The 19722-nt window shown below is 39.7% G+C and overlaps 1 protein-coding gene and 1 long non-coding RNA gene across 17 annotated transcripts in view; one reads left to right on the forward strand and one right to left on the reverse strand.

Moving 5' to 3' along the window:
• The window catches only part of DLG2 (discs large MAGUK scaffold protein 2), a 2044900-nt gene that overhangs the window by 897166 nt on the left and 1128012 nt on the right, over window positions 1-19722 (reverse strand). The window lies entirely within an intron of this gene.
• Window positions 1-19722, forward strand: part of LOC125965184 (uncharacterized) — a 1042439-nt gene that overhangs the window by 659880 nt on the left and 362837 nt on the right. The window lies entirely within an intron of this gene.

Consider the following 19722-nt stretch of genomic DNA (forward strand, 5'->3'; position numbering starts at 1 on the left):
GCGGGCAGTGGGTTTACATAATTCTTACTGTGCAAAATAAGAGTCTGTATGATTTATGCTGTAACATCAGCTGCAATATTCTGGGTCAGCCCAATTTATGAAGCACATTATGTGTTCTATACCCAGAATGACTGCTGACTCAAAACACTCAGTAAAGAAGCAGCTTAAAGAGCTGATATTTATTTTGTATTTAGACTCCTAGAGTGAATTCATTTTCAGAACTCTATGACACTTCCTCAGTTACAGTTTCACATTTTCACCTTTTAATATGTATATTATAGGTAAAGAATAAATTAGGGCTGGTATGCACGAAAAGGGAGGAACCACTAACAAATTAACTTATTGGGGTCTTAATTATGTCTCTCATAAGGGATACACATCTCTTGGCTTAAACAAGAACTTGAGCCTCCCTTAGGCTGTTCACCACATGAAAATAGGGACTGAAAATGCCTGGAATGCCCTTCTCTCCTTCGGTGCTCTGACAGTGTTCCTTCTCCTACACTCAAGTCTTACCCCTCCTGAGAAGGCTTCCCTGGCCTGCCCAGGGGCCTCCTTTCTAATTTCCTAGTCCTTTATAGATAATTCCATCTCAGAGCTTCTCAAATGGTACTACATGCATGTATCTCTCCTCCCCCACTAGGTGGTGGGCTCCTTGAGGGTAGGAGCCATGCTGGTATTTTTGTCCTTTCTTGCACTCAATAGAAGTTTATTTAGTGAACAAAAGTAAGTGGAGAATGACTCTTCTTTGATTTGTGATTCCGCAAATGTCCAAGGTGCTTGTCTTTGCTTGAAGTTTGGCTTCATCGACAAACCCGAAAACTTTGCTCAACAGGTCTGGCCCACCCACTACCTTTGGCTGTATGCTTATCTAAGAAAGCTACATACTTTGGTTTGTTACCATGTCACCCACTAGAAATGTTGTGCTCCTGTGTCTCTCCAAGCAACTTTTCTGATTTCTTCAAATGTGGTAGATCCTCGACAGCTCAGTCAATATGTGCTTGGAAATCTTGCTTTGGTCACTTATTTGGGAGACACTAAAACAAATATGGCATCCTCTTGATACTCCAGGGGCTTATAAGTGGTTTTGGGAAGACAGAAAATTTACGTGTAAAAATATAAGGTCCAAATGATGGTAATAATATTATGAAAAATAATTTTAGGTTTAACTACTACCTTAAAATTTCAAAAAACATTCATATACATCATCTCATTCAATACTCACTATCCCTTACAAGATACTAGGTCTACCTAAAGTAGGTGTGATTCATAAAGGAAGCATGAAATTCATTGGCTGAATATGTTGCGTTTCATTGCTATTTTACAAAAGGAGAAACTGAGGCTCACAGAGATGATCTAGACCGCACAGCTCATTGGAAAGGTAGAGACAGGACTGGAAGCAAGGACTGCAGGCTTCAGTTTAGTCCTCTTTTCACTTTGCCACTATCCTGAGAATGCATCAGGACCTTAGTGGTAGTGAATTTGTCTGATGTGCCTTCTTATGCTTCTGTGTCCACTCTCACAAGAAAGCCCTCCTCTCCAAATCCTTCACTGACAGTTATCTTAGAAACCTGAAGATCACCACTGCTTTATCACCAAAAGAGCAGACCAGCATTTGAAATTAAGTGTCTTCCTCTCACTCTTTCATGCTAAAACTCTCTGGACTCTGTCAACATACAGTCAAAAAAGAGACTAGGCAGGGGATTTTAGATATTGTTTTTGTGTGTGTATTTAAGTATTTTCTCTAATATTTTGGTTATTTTATATATAACTTTTTCTAAGGAACAAATATTAGCCTGAGTATCAAGAGTACAGAATTTTAAATTACTAACTGTCCCAACTACTACATCATCATCACCGTTGTCACCATACCATCACCCTCCTCCTTCTCCTCTTGTCTAACATGCTTCATATTCTTTGAGCACTTAACTACATGCCAAGCACATGCAGTTCTGTTTTTCCCTTCATTTAATCCTTATAACAATCGTACCAGGTTGGTATTTCTGTTCCATTTTATGGTTGAGAAAACTGAACCCTGGTGAGATTAAGTAATTTTCCTAAGGTCAGGCAGCAGGACAGTTATTTGGTAGGTAAAACTCTGGTCAATCTGTCCTATGAGTAGCAATAAAAAGCAACATAGACCAACTTCAAGCATAAAAGATGCAAAGCACATTAAAGATAGCTGTAACCTCTTCAAGGGCAGAGACTTACAGATCCTCCTGTTATATGCTTTCCAAACACCCTGTACTGTTTTTTTTCACAGGACTTATCACAGCTTATAATTATGTACTTATTTTTGTGATCATTTGTTTAATGTCCTTCTTCCTGCTATGCTGTCCCTTCAATGAGGAGAACTGCTTCTGTTCTAAAAGCTTACTTCTGTTTGCCCAGTGCTTAGCAGAGTGCCTCATGCATGGTAGGTACTCTATAAATAGCTGTTGAATAGATGAATCTCCTCTGGCCTCTGTGTCCAAGTGGCTTCATTGAGGATTTCTTTGGTACTCTTAATTAATATTTTAGGACTCAATGTAAACATCTATGGAGCTCATTTCTAGCAGAAGAAAAAAGTGTACTGGACCCTGACCTGGCCTCATGTCTTAATCTTTATGCTTAGCAACAGGGTAATTTTAGGTGGTGACCCCAAAGAACTTAACTAGTATACTTTAGCTATAGACACACTTTTGAAGAGAACTAGTCATTTTCATAGCAGCTATCTTTCAATTGCATGTTCGGTATATCTGAAGCAGATGAACTTTCATAAGGTACAGACACTAATATGAATTTTTAACAGCATAAATTGCACTTTTCTAAGGAGTAGCCTCTACACTTTGAAAATTATGTTTTAAAGGTCAAAAATAAAAAAAAAATTGTCCTTGCTTTTCCCTAGATTATTGGAGTTTTCAGATAAGCCATTTCTCTCTATGGTCCAACAGCTTAACCAAAAACTCAATTCTTTGAACATTATTTCCACCCAAAGAAATTTTACAAAAAAAGGAGGAGGAGGCAAAGAAGAAAGAAAAGCTTTTTGTAGGCTGAAGAACTAATAAATATTATGTCAGCCTAGCCAGTAGGCTAGTGTTTTAAGAAGGATAAAATGTGTCTATATACTATCTTATCCCTCTTAATCTTCTGCCACAGTGGGGAAATTCTGGGGCAGTTATTGATAAAGAACAAGTCCAAGGTCATTGCATGATGAAAGGTCAGAGCTTGAATTTGACTCCGGGTTTGAACACAGAGTCCAGGTTTTTTCCTCTGTATCCATGGTTCTCATGTTTTAGCATTCATGAAAATTCCCTGAAGGGCCTTTTAAGTCACAAAACTCTGAGTATCACCCTCAGAGTTTCTGACTCAGTATATGACTAGGATGAGCCCAATCATTTGCATTTTTAAAAAGTCCCTAGTTTTGCTAGTCCAAGGACCACTTTTTAAAAACCATCACTTTACACAGTGCAGATGTGGCACCCTTTCTGTGAAATAACACAAAATATGACCAATTATTTTGGGATTCTAATGAAGAACTGGCAAATTTGTGATCAAGCTTTTTCGTCTATCAACCTTTATTATCTAACACCTTTCCCTGTGTTTAGATATGTGTTTAGAGATTCAAAGATGTGGTCCGCGACAGTTTGAAGTTTAACAGTGAAGTACCTCGCTAGGTCTGATGATATTAGGATTGTATCGCTCACATACATCAACTCACTTGATCCTTCTAACAACTCTATGACTTAGGCAAGTCAGGTAATGGTATCTTCATTTTATAGTTGGGAAATCTAAGACCTAGAGACCTTAAGTGAAAATACAGCTTACATCTCTAATAAATAATGGAGATAAATTCAAAATTTTCTCATTTTATCACAAGTCCAGGGCTTTTTCCACTAGTGGCACTGCCTTCTCATTTGAATCATTTTAAGATTAGTCTTTCACTTAAAAAAAAAAACTTGGCAATATAAGTCACAGAACTTGTTATATATTTTATGTGTCTTAGCATAAGCTTTATATAACAGAAAAGGAGAAATTCCTTCCCACCGTAACTATTTTTTTCCAGAGCATGCAATGCTGCAAAACAGTGTTCTCAGTCTGTTTATTTTAGACATCTACTATTTCTCAAATTCATTTTCCAGAAGATATCCTCTGTTGGTAGGAGTAGATTGTTCAACTGATTGCTAATAGGACATGGAAATCATTGTTAGTAGGTTAACATTTAAAACTCAGTTCATTTGGGAGTCACCCAAAAACTGCTACAGTAATAACACAGCTATTTGTGGCATGTGGGCAAGATATCTTTTGGTTATCAGTCTGTATTCCAGGACACCACATGTATAACCTACCTCAAAGGTTTGTACAGAAGACCAAATAAAATGAGGTGCTGGCAATGCTATGAAGTCTTTAAACCTCTTCCACGTTCTGTAGCAGCCGATCAGTTGCCTAGTCCTGTTCATTTTACCACCATAATATCTTTTGCATCCTTTCCATTCCCACTACCATCACCCTCATTCAAGCCTTTATTGACTCCAGCCTAGTCTTTTTTGTGCCAGACTCCCAACCGTTCTCATTCCCACCAACCTCCATCCTTTCCAATCCCCCTTACACTTTGCTGTGTGATTAATCTCCCTGAAAACAGATATGATCATGCACTTGTCAGCTTGGAATCCTTCAATGACTCCTGTTTACTTACATAATAAAATTTAAATAGCTGGATATTCAAACCTTTCCACCCTCACTTCTGCTTTTCGATCTATTTCTCACTCATGTAATTCAGGTGTTTGTCTTATACTCCAGCCAGAATTATTGGCTTGCCATTCCCCATATATCATCACCTGTGCTTTCATATCTCCCTAACCTTCCCAATGTTGGCGTTCTGTCGAAAATGTCCTTGATGACTCACAGTTCCCATTCCTATATGCCTTAATCCTATTCCTTCTTCGAAGCTCAGGTCCAAAGGCACCTCTTCCATTAATACTTCTTCAATGTTCTCAGAGGAAGTAATCTTACTCTTCTGAATTTTTTTTGTATTATTTATGCATCCCTTTTATTTTTCCCATCTCCCTGACTTTTGCCTCACTCCAATCCTCCAAATACAAAATTTTATCATACTTTCCTGGGTTTATAAGCCTTATTGATTTTCCACCGCTCTGAGGCAGAAGAGCAAAATCCTTGATGTGGTTTATAGCATTCTACACAATGTGGTCTTTGTATACTGTTCTAGTCTAACTTTCCGCTTGCTGCTCTCATCCACGCTGGCCTTCTTTTAATCTTTTAATGAGACATGCCCTTCCTGTCTCGGGGCCTCCAAACATGCTGTTCCCTCTACTTAGACTTCTCCTCTCCAACTCCACCTCTCCTTACCTAGTTCATTTTTGTTCAGCCTTTGGAGTTCAACTCAAATATCACCTCTCTGAAGAAGCTTCTCTTACTACCTAGGCAAAGCAAGCACCCCACATGTAATTTTTCATTGTAGTACATACCACAAACATTTAGTGTTTGCGCCCTCAGCTAGTATGTAATTTCTATAAGGTCAGGGACTTGGGTTTGTCTTACTTCCTACTGGATCCGCATTGCCTAACACAGTGCCTGGATACACAGATATTGGGCAAATATTTGTTACCTGACTTAAACATAAATAGGTAGAACACAAATTAGATATATCTGTTAAATTATTGAAAGTGTGGTTTTGCCTGATTTCCTCTCTCTCTTACCAGGCTGTAAACTCCTTGATTTAGTTCTGTACTCCCAACAACCCAACCCTTTATAGCTAGTAAATGCAAAGGAAATACATGTTGAACAAGAGAATAAGTGAATGAAGGGAAAAAATGGACAAATGAACAGACAGATGAAAAATAAAGTAGTAACCTAACTCTTGACAAAATTTTCAAATTCTCACACCTTTTAGAATCTTTTAACATTTCTAGATATGAAAAATAACCAAGCCATTCACATTTTACAGGCCAAATGGCTTGGTATTTACTGAGAGCTGATGTTTATTGAGGGAAAAAGGAAAAAAGAAAGGAAACAGAAACACTATTATACTATGGAAAAGAGGTAGTATTGATATATGATGCCCAAATTCAGAGGATCCATTATTCTTGTAACAATGCCTGATGTGTATGTGTGTGTGGTGGGGGGGATTCACAAATAGGGACAGCAAAGGACAAAATGGATGAGAATAGTCCTTGGAAGAAGGAAACAATTGTTTCAGTATGTTTCAGTTACAAAAGGAAATCTAATGATTTATCTGTTTTATGTTGGTAAGTTTCCATTTATTGACATCAGGAATGACATGTAGCTTCAGTGTCTCTTCACCAGCCAGGCCATGACACCTTCATCCTTATTTCCTCTCCTGCATGTCAATCAGCCCCTGGGAGACCAGGCGCCACACACCCGCAGACCCTTCACTTCCTATTTTCTCTGTTTGACGCGCTCGGTGTGCCACCTTGGGCCAGTCACTTCTGCCTTCTGTAAAATAAAGTGTCTAGTCTGGTCTCTAGTGTTCCTCTAATGTCAAACATCCTATGTCTTTCCGTTCTAAGTTTTGGTCCATGGCTGCTGGTGCCTTGATTTCATTCAATGTTTACTGTCTACTATATGCCAGGGAGTGTCCTAAGTGCTAGGGATATAGGGTAAAACAGTGATCTTCAATGACAAAAGCTTTGCCCTCAGAGAGCTACCTTCTAATGGGAGGAGATACAAAACAAACAAGATAAATAAAATATGTGGTATGATAGGTACTACAAAGTACTAAGGAGAAAAAGAGTCAGAAAGGGAGACTGGGAATGTGGTGAGGATGTATTGAACAAGTAGCCAGAGAAGGTTTCACTAGGAGAGAGACATTTAAGGAAAGACTCAATCCTGTTTCCTAGCTGTTTGCTCCCGGCTCCAAGCAATTGCTTAGCTTAGTTGCAGCTTTGTGGGCTCCTTGCTTCTTTCCTTTAAATCTGATGTTTTTGTTCATTTTCACTGCTACAGTCATGGTTCCATCCCTGTTGTCTCTTGCCAGGACCGTAAGTAATGGCCTCCTTCTTGGTCTCACTGTTACCACCTTCTCCATACTCCATCTTGTTCTCTTTTCTGCTAAGAATGTTATCTTCCTTGTCATCAACTCTAGTACACTTGCTTTTGGAAAATTCCCCAACTACTTCCCTCATTGATCTCTAAGAACATCCCGCCACCCGCCTGCTATCACCACACTTAGCCCCTTATATCCTCTGAACATGTCCATTCCATGCCCACACACAAAGCCAGTTCCCTCTGCCCATTCCCCACCTTTCTACCTGGCAAATTGCCACCTGCCCTTCAAGGCTCTGTTCAGAGTGCTTCCTCTGGGACATGGTCCTCACTTCCTCTGGATGGAATTGGCTTCTAACTCCTCAGTGCTCTCTGTACCTTGCACATATCTCTCTGCTGCATTTATCACGTTGTATTTTGATTTTACATTTTCCTGTTCCTAGCTCTCTTTCCCGAGAGCATTCCTTACTCCTACATACTTTGCATTTAGTAAATTCTCAATGAAACTGATGAGGGCAGAGATACTGAGGGGAGAGGAGAGGGTAGGGAAGGGAAAGGAGACTATCAGTCACTCATAGAAGACGGGCAGCTAAAAGATAGGAGAAATCACTGCTTCCTAAAAGCTGTGGATTAGAAGAGGCCTCACAGTATCCCAAATTCTAAAACTTGAGGCTTCAGCAGTAACCTTCCTTCTATTAATCTAGTCCTGCCCTTTTGTCCCAGTTCTTATAACTGGGCTTCTACAACTCAGTCCCCACCTGGTGGCCCAGTTCTGAGAATTCGCCTTCTGTCTTGCCTCTCTCTGCAATCTCCCTTTTGGAGACCTGCCTAATATGTCAGGCTGGCCAAGCCTGGAGCTCTGTCTTGCTCTTATCTCCCTCGCCTTTCTCCCTTTTTAATCTCTGCCCTGCCCATGAACCCAGGCAGGTGGCCAGGACCCTGCTAATCCCTGACAGACTTCCATGACTCTGACTCCTGAGCATTACATGCTCCTGGGTTCCCTCCTTTCCTCTCACTATCTGCCTGCTGTGGCCACAATCCCCCCTATCCCTCTTGCCATCTGACTATTTAGATGACCACCTGCTCTCTAAGACTATACCTTTCGGATTCTGTACCTTGCCTATTCAACTGGAGTGCTTCCCAAAAACCTCTGGGCCTAGGTCTGGTTACTTTTCCTTTTTTCCCTTCTGCTTCTAGATCCTGGACCCACCCACGTTTGCCTTGCTTCTTTCTCTGCTCTGTAGGACAAGGAACACTCAATAGGGAAAGATGCTCTTGGGGGTATCAAGCCCGCTTTAAGATATCTATCAGTATTTGAATATTGGAGAGCTATATTTAAAGCTCTAGTCCAACACTTCCATTTTACAGATGAGGACCCTGAAGCCCAAAAGGGGAAGTGACTTTCCCCAGGCTGCACAGATAGCCCGTGGCCGAACCACTGCTAAAGTCCAAGTTCCCGGTGTCACTGTCAAGAAGTGTCCTTTTCACCATACTCTTTCACCTTGGCAGACCTGCTTTTCACAAATCAGAGTTCTGTGAAACAAGGATCACAGACTCACATGCAGGCACTAGGAAGAAGGTATTGATACTAACCCACAGCCAGCACCCTTTCAAACTAAATAGATCGAATTTGATTAATCTAATCTCCTTCAAGGACACAGGAGTATATAAAGAACCAGGAAGAGACAGCAGCTTTCATTTATTCCAAAGAGAATAACATTTTTGAATTTCTCTTCTGGGTGTCAATAAGCTTAGAGAAGATGGTCTAGGGATCCAGAGCAATTAATCAATTAAGAAAAGGAAAGAAATCAGAAAATGGTAAATAATGACTCGTCGAGTGGGTCCTAAGTAGCATTCCACAGGAGACATTCCTGAGACCAAGGCCTTTAAAAACGATTTAATCTGTGGCCTAGAAGAAGACATGGAACCTATGCCAAATATATCTGTCTAATCAAGTGATATGCGGCACATAATTAAGACGACTGACTAGCCCTTACTGGGGATTCATTAAACCTGAGCTTTATCACAAGTTTAAAATCAAGTGGGGGAGATGGCTGTGCACACAAATAGGAATAAAGCAAGGCATGCAATGAGTGTGGTATAAACAAGAACGCAAAGGAGCTGTTGCAAAAGTGACTTCTCCCACCAGGAAGGACTAGCAATAATACCATGGAGGCAAGGGCTTCTAGGATCTCAGAGGTAGCCTGACCTAATGGGCCAAACTGAAGCCCTGAGAGCTACCCTAGATGCCACCTTTGTTTTAACTCCTATATCCAGGTCGTCATCAAGTCTGTCAATTTCAATACCTAAACTACCTTGCAGACCAGCTTTTTTCCTGTGCCGCTACCTTAGTTCAGGGCCTTGTCATTTCTCAGTAGATGTCTGAAGTAAGGCCCTGGCTGATCTTAAGCCTACAGTCTCACCTTCTTTCAATTCATCCTCCACACTGCTGACAGAATGATCTCACTGCTAATCTGATCACATCACTCTGGAGTTTAAAATCCTTCGATGACTCACCCTCTGCAAGGCCTTCCCTCATCTGGCCCCTTTCTGCTCAGGTCCTTCTATTCCTTTCCTTGCACATTATGTTCCAGTAATATTGAATTCCCCGCACTCCCCCTAAAAAACGCATTTCGCTCTTTATATCTCCATGATTCTTCCCTGGGTCCTCCTCCAAAGTGCATGGTTAACAGACGAGCCATTTGGCAATCGGGAGGAATCACATTCACTGCAGGACTTAGAAGGGCCCTCTATGCCAGTGGTTCTGTCTCCTCCACAGAATTTTCCTGGCAACATCACTCCATCCTAATCAGTATCAAGTGTAGAATCTCAACCTTGCTTGTGGCTCTTTGGTTGAAACCTTTACATCAAGTAAGAGTGAAACTGTTGGCAGGGAAATCATGAGGGCCAGTTACAGGGAAATGAACAGGATGATTAAAAGGAAAATACCAGTTCTTAAGTACATACAATGTGCTTCGTGCATTACACATTCTATTTGCTACGTGTACCACACTTAATCTTTATAACAAATTGGCAATCTTTGCTCCTTTAAAGATAAGGAAAATAAGGCTTATACAAACTGATCGCTTCTTCAATGTCACTTCGTGAGGAAGGGGTAAGGATCACTTAGTAAAGATTCCAACACTAATCTCTTATCTTTCTACCTTCTTATCAGGGCCACAGCATGGTAACCGTGCCCCCAACTTGCTTTCTGAACCATTCGAAGCAAACATGTTGAACTTAGTTTTAGTGCAATCAACTTTGTTCCCTGGTTCTCTGAAAATGGGCATATTGCAGATGTGTTACACCTTTTCCCTCCCCCCACCAGGAAGTCCGGAGGCAAAGACAGAGCACAGCCCATACAAGCAGGTCCCAGTTTTTCCTTTCTGGACAAGAGAATTCGAATTGTGACTTTATAGAACTTAAAGTAACTTGAGAGGCTATTTAATGAAATGCTATCTTTTTATAGAACAGAAAAACGGGACCACAAAAATCATACAGTACATGAGCAGCAGAGACCGGACTGGAAACTCCCAGGCGAGACTAGCTCACTTCCTGAGCCCCGATGGCTGAGCACTCTCCCGTGTTGCTTCTGTTAACCCTTACAAAATACCTGTAGAGTAGGTATTGTTACCTCTATCTCACAAATGGAGGTTAAGTGACTCAACCCAAGTCACACAGCTGGTTACAGGTGGTGCATCAGGGATTCAAACCCAGGTCTACACCAGGGAGCTTCTGGCTTCAACCCCCCACTCCTCATGAACACTTCAAGTTCCATTGTCAAATATCCATGGACCAAAAGGAAGGGTTTTTGCCAGAGGCTAGAGCCCTGTGACTGAAGTTGCTCAGTCAGTTCAGATGGACCCTTTGGCAGCTCACTCTAAACAAGACAGAACACCAAACAATGACTCCACTGTATGAACCATCATTTCTTTTAAACACTTAAACTTTAAGGATTTTTTTAAGACCTTATGTATATCACAGTAAAGTTCTTAGAATATTGGACTTATTTTACTTATAGAAAGCCATTTTCTTATCTTTGTACTTAAAAATAGTGAGTACTGACTTCTAAGAGTAAAATCAAGTAAACACACACCCTTGCTCCATACACCTATGAAAACTAGAGCGATGCAGTAAAGAAGGCAGAAAACACAGCTCTTTAATAATCAAGGGTAGAATCATACCATGTAGAAAAATAAAATACTAGCAGACCTCTGAAGGTGGAAACAAGACCCTATTAAAAACCGCCAACTTTTATTTCTATCATTTAGAAAACTCCAAGGGCAAACACAAAAACCTGAAACGCTGATTCTAAAAGTCCTTGACGAAATACCCATTTAGAAATGAATATTTATCACATTTTCAGTGTTCCTGACACAACCGCTCCTTATATGCTGATGTTTATGAATACAAATTTGCTGGCTCTGTGGACATATATTACCTTTTCAGAAAATAACAAGGGAGGCAGATGCCTTCTTATGATTGCTAGAGCTAGAAATCTACCAAGAATGGACAGCAACATTTATGACAAATAAAACTGAAATCAATGGACCACAGAGATCTTAGTCATACACTGATTCAATTGATTATAATGAGAAAATAGACAATGACTCTCTCACCATTTAAGACAATTTAGAAAACACCGGTGATGTGATTTCTGTCTTATTCTCTCTCAGATTAATGTGGAAGAAATAAATAAAAGGTGGATGGATGGTGGAGTTAGGGTTGGCGAGGGGTTCAGAGAGCATAAGATCACATCCAATGGCTCTGAACTAAGTGTCCATAGTAACACAAAACATTTAGTATCATATTTCAAATATCATTATTATGCTACAATTGTTCCTTAATACCTCCTTTATACAAGTTTAAAAGCCCCAGTAAATAACAATGAACAAACCATAGACCAGTTTTAGTTCTTGCTACAGATTTTGGAGACATTTCTGGACTTCTTTTTCTGGCTGAGTCATTCTTTTGTGCAACATAACCTGAAAATGTCAGATGCTGTGCACTTGAACCTATAATCTAATAAGACAGACAAATAGAATTTCCACAGCACTGACATAAAGTTTAGATGTAAGTGTCATAATGGGGAAGTGTGTGAATTCCTGCTTCTGCATCTGTAATCTCTAGCACCCTATAGCTGTACTTAGCTAAAGTCTGTCCCGTAACACATGGTTATAATATGTATGGTTGTGATGGTGATGGTAATAGTGATGATGATAATGATGATATTACCATTAATTGAGACCTTAGATACATGAGACACTGCACAGGGAGTTAAATGTCCACTGAACTCAGAATAACCCAGAGAAGCAATTATGATTAATCTTCTTTTTAAATGAAGCAACCTAGGCTGCTGAAGTTTAGAGAATTGCCCAAGGTAGCACAGCTACTAACTGACACAAAGTTAGGGGAAAAAATAGATCCCAGCTCGATAGGAACATAAAACAAAGAGTGTTTTATACTGTCTTCGGCCCCATGTGATGGAGCTAGGCACCAGCCATCCTTCCAAACTGACTGCTCTGAGTTTGCTCTGTTGCCAGCTGAAGCACCTGCCCCAGGAAAGGCCCCATGATTTTAAGCTTTAGTTTTCTAACCATTCTCCTACACCCTGGTTCCCAGGACTTACTCTAGTGGCCTCTGTTCTAAGGACTGGAGTTCTATGCCAGAAGCACAGCCCAGCATGTGAGGTCTACAGAAGATCCCCAAGATAATAACTTCTGGAACTCACACTCTGTCTATGATTCTTCCTAGTCTAGGCTCTTTGAAGACTAGAAACAAGTCTTTTAATCTCCACTAACTGACAGTGCCTGACACTGAATCATGATGAATGAATGCCCTTATCAGGCTCAGAGGTCGCTGCCTCATTAACTGGATCTGTCTGATGCCTCAGCCCTGGGTCCACTCTTCCATGCAAGGCCTTTAGGCCTGGCTCAGTCCTCTGTCTCTGCTTACCTGTAACCATCACGCCACTGCCTGGGTCTGCAGATATGAAAGGAGTACGGCAGAGAGCGTGGACTAAATGGAACTACTAGGTCCACAGTGACACTTGACTTGGGTCTTAAGGAATAGTTAAGAGCCTTCTAGAAGAAAAAGAGACGTAAGCAAAGGCAGAAGAGTTCTAAGTATAGACAGTATATTTGAAGAATGTCACCAGCCCAAAGGGACTAAAACAAAGAGGTAGAACAGTTTTGTGGTAGGAGAAGGATAGACAGCAAAGAGTTCCAGAAATGTAATGCGCCCTCACTATTGCACTCATCCCCAAGACACATGAAGCATTCAGAGGATTATGTGATTACACGGTCAAGTGCAATCCACTGTTCTCAGATTGCCTGTTGTGTTTTGCAGAGCCTCCACACTTGGTAAACTCCATGCAGGGGTCAGTCACAGGTTTTCATAACATAATACCTGCTGACATCAGCTATCAAATGAGGCATTACTTGAAAATCAGGAAGGAATATGATTGTCCCTGATGAGGGCATCTCAGTGAACCTTTCCTCTGCACTTATCCATCGTTCTCCCTGACAGATATGGTAATGCAGAAGGTTTTTATCCTTCAGAATAATCATCAACTCAGATATTATGACCCCTCCAGGAGGAAACTAGCTGAGAGTTTGCTGGGAACCTTCAATTCCATTCAATGGTATAAAACGTCTATTATGTGCGAGTGTTCTTTATCATGGTATCAACACTAAGTTCAAAGCAAACCCCAGCCAGTTCTAAGAGAACACCTATGTCTTACACATGCAGGAAACAACCATCACATGCCATCGCTACTATGTTTTGTTTTTCCTTTTTTTTTTTTAACTTCTAAGAGAGATCATGCTCTGATAGATTACCTATCTCTGTGCCTCTGTTTCCTCATCTGTAACACAGAATAACAATACTTACCTTATAGGACTATGGTGAGGATTAAATAGGTGGGTATATCTAAAGTGCTTCACACAGGATCTGGCAAAAGTTTACTCATTACTTTATTGGGATCATCGTCATTAATAAAGTATTCAGTACAGTCCGTTTTAACTACTTGTTCATCACAGCTGACAAAAATCCAAAAGGCAGGTAGGCGAATCGGAAATGTCTACTTTTACCGTTGCCGCACAACCACAAAAGGAAATGGCTTATTCCCTACTTTATCCACTATAGGGTTTTGATGCACAAATTGAGGCACAAACTTGGACTAACTTATTGATATCTATGATAAAATCCATTTTATTTGATTATTGGGAAGTGGATCAGCGTTATATGTGGGTTAAAATGTTGGCTCCTTAGATTTTATCTGAAAAGCTCAAGTGAGTGGCCTTTGATCCCTCTGCTTAAAGGACGTATCCAAATGCAGTATATAATCAAGACTGACCTATCCAATGACACTTGGAGAAAATGAAACAGGAATAAAAACAGCGCTTAAGACTATGAAACTATTTATATATAATCTCCCTAACTCAGGATGCTGCTTGAGGGTAGCTTCTTGCCACTTCCAAGTTTTAATGCCTTAATTATGGAGCAATGTTTAATTATGTATTTTATTATGCATAACAAATATAAATGACATACCTGATTTTTCAAAATTGTATTAAAAATATGTATCATTTATCCTTGAAAATGAAAGGCCTTTTTCAGGATGGATAAAGCTGTTTGGGGAATAGAGTATGGGTGGAATTAATGGTCTCCACATTAATCATTTATTTTATGAAAAATGTGAAGGTCATTCTCCACTTTAAGATACCTCTGAATTCCTTTTGCAAGGTCTGGTAGCTGAATTTCAATATGCAAAGCGGAGGATTATACACTGCGCACTACTATTCCCCTAAGGGCATACAGCTTTTATTTAATAAAGACGTTATGCCAAGAAGATTTACTGTAGCATTGTCGCATACAAAAACCTGTCTTGGAAGGTTGATTAGTGTTAGTAAGGACAGATGGCTTGTCTCTTTGGGTAGAAGTATGGATGTCATTGCACGTGCCTGTGAATATTTCCAGAGTCAGAGGCTAAGGCTCACGATGTCAGATCTATAGATAGCATTTGCTGAGTACCTTCTGGGAGCCAGGTATTGCGTTAAAACATTTTATTATATTTCATATACTGTTATGAACATGAATCAAGTACAAGACACCGTGTAAAAGTTCAGCGTTCATTTTAGATAATCTTTATATTATGTTTTCCCATTTTATAGATGAAGACAATAAAGCATCTTGCTGAAAATCATGCGACTCGAAATGACCGCCAAACTCCAAAGGCCAAGTTCTCTCATTATCATTGATGCATGTTATCACGAGGGAAAATCAGGATCCATGAACTCAAGGTGGGGTTTTGGAGCAGGTGAGACCAGGGCCCATGAGTCACAGGGCCTGTTTCTGGACCTTCGGGTTTGACTCACTCTGATGGTTGAGATGGTAGTTAATGGCTACAACACTAAGGCCAGACAGCGATGGGCTTCATTCTGGCTTCAACGGTTGTGTGACCTCTTTCAGGTCATTTCACTGCTCTAAAACTCAGTTTCTCATCTATAAAGCAGTGATCACGGCACCTATTTCATACACGTGTTGAGAGGACCGAACGATTAACATGTTGAATGCTTTGTGTAGCATATTATAAGCCATCGATAAATGTTAGCTGTTATTGTTGTTATTTTTTCCTCCTCCTCTAATGATTTTAATTACCATTCTGGGTTCCTGCAAATTAAATGACCCCCTTCCATTTCTTTCCCTGTTCACTTTGAATCTCAAATTTGAAATGTGTAGAACCTAAAACATCAAAGGTTCATACAACTCTCCCTTTTCCACTTTATGTCCCAGCCTTGACACCGATATCCCTTCTTTCTTGATCTCATCTCATTGTTCTTTGTTCTATTTTAGTCTCTCCAAGATACATGTCAAAAATCAACCCCACAATCATTACTCCTGGATAGTTTAGCAAGAGAAAAGGAAAGACTACCATTAAATGCTGTTAAGAAAAGTGTTCCTCAACCAAGAAGACACTGAATCTCACATTTTCTGTCCAAGAAAATCAGTGTTTCAGTAGATGTGTGCTGTGGCATATCTATGGATGTGCAGCAAAACCATTTTTTCTTTTCTTTTTTTTTCTAATTAAGGAAGAGGATGGAACTGTCTCCTGCAAGTAAAAGCATTTAGAACACCAGTAACCAACTGCAAAGAGCATGAATTAGAGTGAAAGTTCACTAAGTCTGATTAACCAGGAGAAAGGATGGTCTGCCTCACTAACATATTCTGTTAAATAATAAGGTTGTATCACCTAATGATTAAGAGCATGTGGTTTGTGGTAAGACATTCTGGGATTTGAAATCCTGGTCTGCCATTTATTGGCTGTGCAATCTCAGCAAAGTTACTTAACCTTTTGAAGCCTGAGTTTTCACATATAAAATATGTATGGGAATATTATGTACTTCTGCTTAGGATTAAACAAAATAATATAAAGCATTATCTTAACACAGGTCCTGGCACACAGTACACGCTCAATAAAAGGTTGCTGCGACTGTTATTAACATTACTGTTATCATCAGCTTCATCACCATTATAGTACTGCACATAAACAGAAATAACTGAAAAAAAAACTAATAAAATGATGCCAAATATTGATCTTCGTGTGTCCTTGAGGAATAAATAAGGATGGCTTGTAATTACCTGGTAATTGTTGACATATAAATTTGGATTCAACTAACAAGACTGAGTGGCTACTGTGTGAAAGAGCTTTGCATTAGATTATTACAGAATTTAATCCTCACACAAGTCTATTTAACAGTTTAGAAAATAGTCACAGAATAGTGGCTCTTCCAAGATTACATAGTTAGCAGACCAAGAAGGTAAACACAGTGACACAGTGTCCTGCCCACGGTAAGGGCTGGATGATTAGTTACTGAATGAATGAATGGATGAAGGATATTGGTGTGGTTTTGTCTTAATACTGAATTTAAAGTTTCTGATTGTAAATATTCTAGTTGGATTTCTTAATTCTCACTTACTGACTGTGTGATCTTGATACAGTTGTTTCATCTGATCCTCAGTTTTCCTGCCTATAAAACAGGGATAAATATATCTGCCCCACAGAATTAATGTGAGAATGAAATGAGATAAAATATAAACAGTATCTAGCATCATGCCTGGTTCATGGCAAGTGCTTAATACATGCTAGTGTTCCTGCCTTTTTCCCATGAACTGAAGTCTATCAGTTCCCCAAACTCTCACAGCCTTCTCCTTACCATAGATGGTCCATCATCACCATTTCCCCCCTTCTCCAGGACAATAATTTATTTGCCTTCCAAGACACTTTGAAAATCCAGACTCTGTATTACTTTCTTTGAGTATAAAGCCATTCACTAGGGTGCCATACACATGCCTCAGTTCCAGTCATGCCCATTTTCTCTCCAACTTTGTCTTTCCAGGTCTTCTTTAAGATAGTCTTACAGCTATTCCTCACCTTTTCACCTCTCACTGGGACCCTCTGCCTTCTTCAAAACAGTGCCAGAATTCATAAAGTCATGACGTGTTTTTTTCTTACCTTATCTGTCAATATATCATTTGCCAGGTTTTAAGCAGCATTAGAAATCCACCTCCTCCAGGAAGTTTTCCTAGATTAAACTCATAAAATTGAATTTCTTTTTGCACCCTGTATCATTTGGGAATGGACTTCCTATTTTCCTAGCCCTCACTCCACTTGTACTTTTAGGGTATCACTCAACCCTGATTTAGACCTTTAGTTTACACAAAATATAAATTCTTTATTGTCCATTAATATGTTGGGTTATGTCCAAGTTTCTTATAACTGTATCGTAAGATAATGCGAATGTGTTCTTTTGACTATAAGCCCTTAGAATGTATCAGATTGTTCATGCTCCAAACACTTTATAAACAGTTTGCATTATAGCACTACCATATTGTAGTACAATTCCTTATTTACCTGTTGGACTCTTATTCATCTTTGTGTTACCAGTGTATTCCATAAGCCCCAGCAGATCATAAGGCTCAAAAAGACCCTGAATAAAATGTCTGCTACTTTCTAGTCTACTTCTATGAAGACACAGGGGCTTACAATTCTTTTAGCTTACGTGACAAAGGAAAAAGAGGAGAAAAAGAAAAAACAGCAATACTGGTTAAGAATTATAGCTGGGTGCTATACTAAGGGCTCTATATACATCATTTAACTTAGTCTCTATAATAAGCACATGAAGGAGGTATCATTATTTTTAAAGATGAGGGAACTGTGGCTCAGAGACATTAAATAAATTTCTCAAACTTAAGCAATAAACAAAAGCCTAGGTTTGAAACTTTGGTACAGCCTGTGTTTTTAACCATTATTAAACTATGTATTGTTTTGTCTACGTGGTTTCTGAATTCATCATACCATGTTTTCCTTCTATTCATGGAATTAGATTCTAGCTACTTATTACATGTGCAAGGCTTTCACCAGTCTGGCCCAACCCTTCCTCCCAGATGCAACTCTCAGTACCCTCTCTGATACTGAGCTCTCCAGCCAGAATAAATATACTCAGTTTCCTTAAAATGCTCCTGTCTCTCTGCTCTGTTTTCTCACCCCGGAATGCTGTCCTACCTTCCTCTGCCTATTAAAGCCCCCCTTGTTCTTTATGATCACTTTGTTTTCAATATTCTCTACAAAGTATAGTCTATGCCTGGCTGGTATTCTTTGTTTCTTCTTTGGTGTGTCCAAACTCTTGGTTTTTAACTGGAGGTACAAACTGCTTTGTGGTTGATTAGTGGCATGCCTACCTCTGACATTAAAATGTAAACTCCTTGAAGGCAAAAATTCTGTCTTATCAGTCTTGGTACAGACACGGTGCCTTACACATTCCCTAGTAAACACGTACTCACAGTTTTGTGAATGGATGATAAAGTAAAAAAAAAAAAAAGGGGGGGGGGAGGAGGGGAGAAGAGGGAAAAGAGAGAGAGCAGGAAAAGTGGCAGGGAGTCAGAGGCAGAGAGAGGGAGAGATTACTTAATTGGTGGCTCATATAAGATCCCTAGTGCTTAATTAACTCAAACCTGCTCTTATTTTGAAATTAAAATGCATTCAAAGTTCTATATATGCTTTCAAAACACTCATTGCATTTAATATCTGGTCAATATCTATCCCTATACCTGGGAGAATCTTACACTAACTAATGTAATAATACTTTATCTTAGTAAATATTTATGAGCTGTAATATTAGGCAATCACGTCAAGTGCTTGCAGAAGTACAGTATGTTTATTCTGGACATTATTTGGAGCACCCTGAATATACTGTCTCATATACAAGACAACCCTCAAAAACCCTTCCATTAGAAGCCCAATAATTGAGAGACACAAATATTTGTATGCTCTACTCCACTATGGACACACACATGCACACAGAAGGAAGGAGGAAGGAAAAACACCTCCAAATTACACAATCAATTCTCTCTTCAAAACATCCCACTATAACACTCTCTACTCCACACTAGTGCAGGTTTGTAGAGAAGGCTCTGAGCCCCTGTTAGTGAGAACAAGTCTCAATGTGAGGTAATCCCATTATACTCATTGCAATTACAGGCCTGTGTCCTGAGCCTCCTGCTGACAGAAGGCTACCTCATCTCATTCCTAATTAAGAGCATAAAATTTTTCCCCAGCCACCTTATTACACACAGTGTGCTTGGATCTTTCAGGCCACACCCTCACATTCTGGAAGAATCAACTGCCTCTTTGAAATCCGAGGTAACCACCCAGAGTTAAAG

This window comes from Orcinus orca, chromosome 8 (assembly GCF_937001465.1).
Source record: "Orcinus orca chromosome 8, mOrcOrc1.1, whole genome shotgun sequence".
Lineage (NCBI taxonomy): Eukaryota > Metazoa > Chordata > Mammalia > Artiodactyla > Delphinidae > Orcinus > Orcinus orca.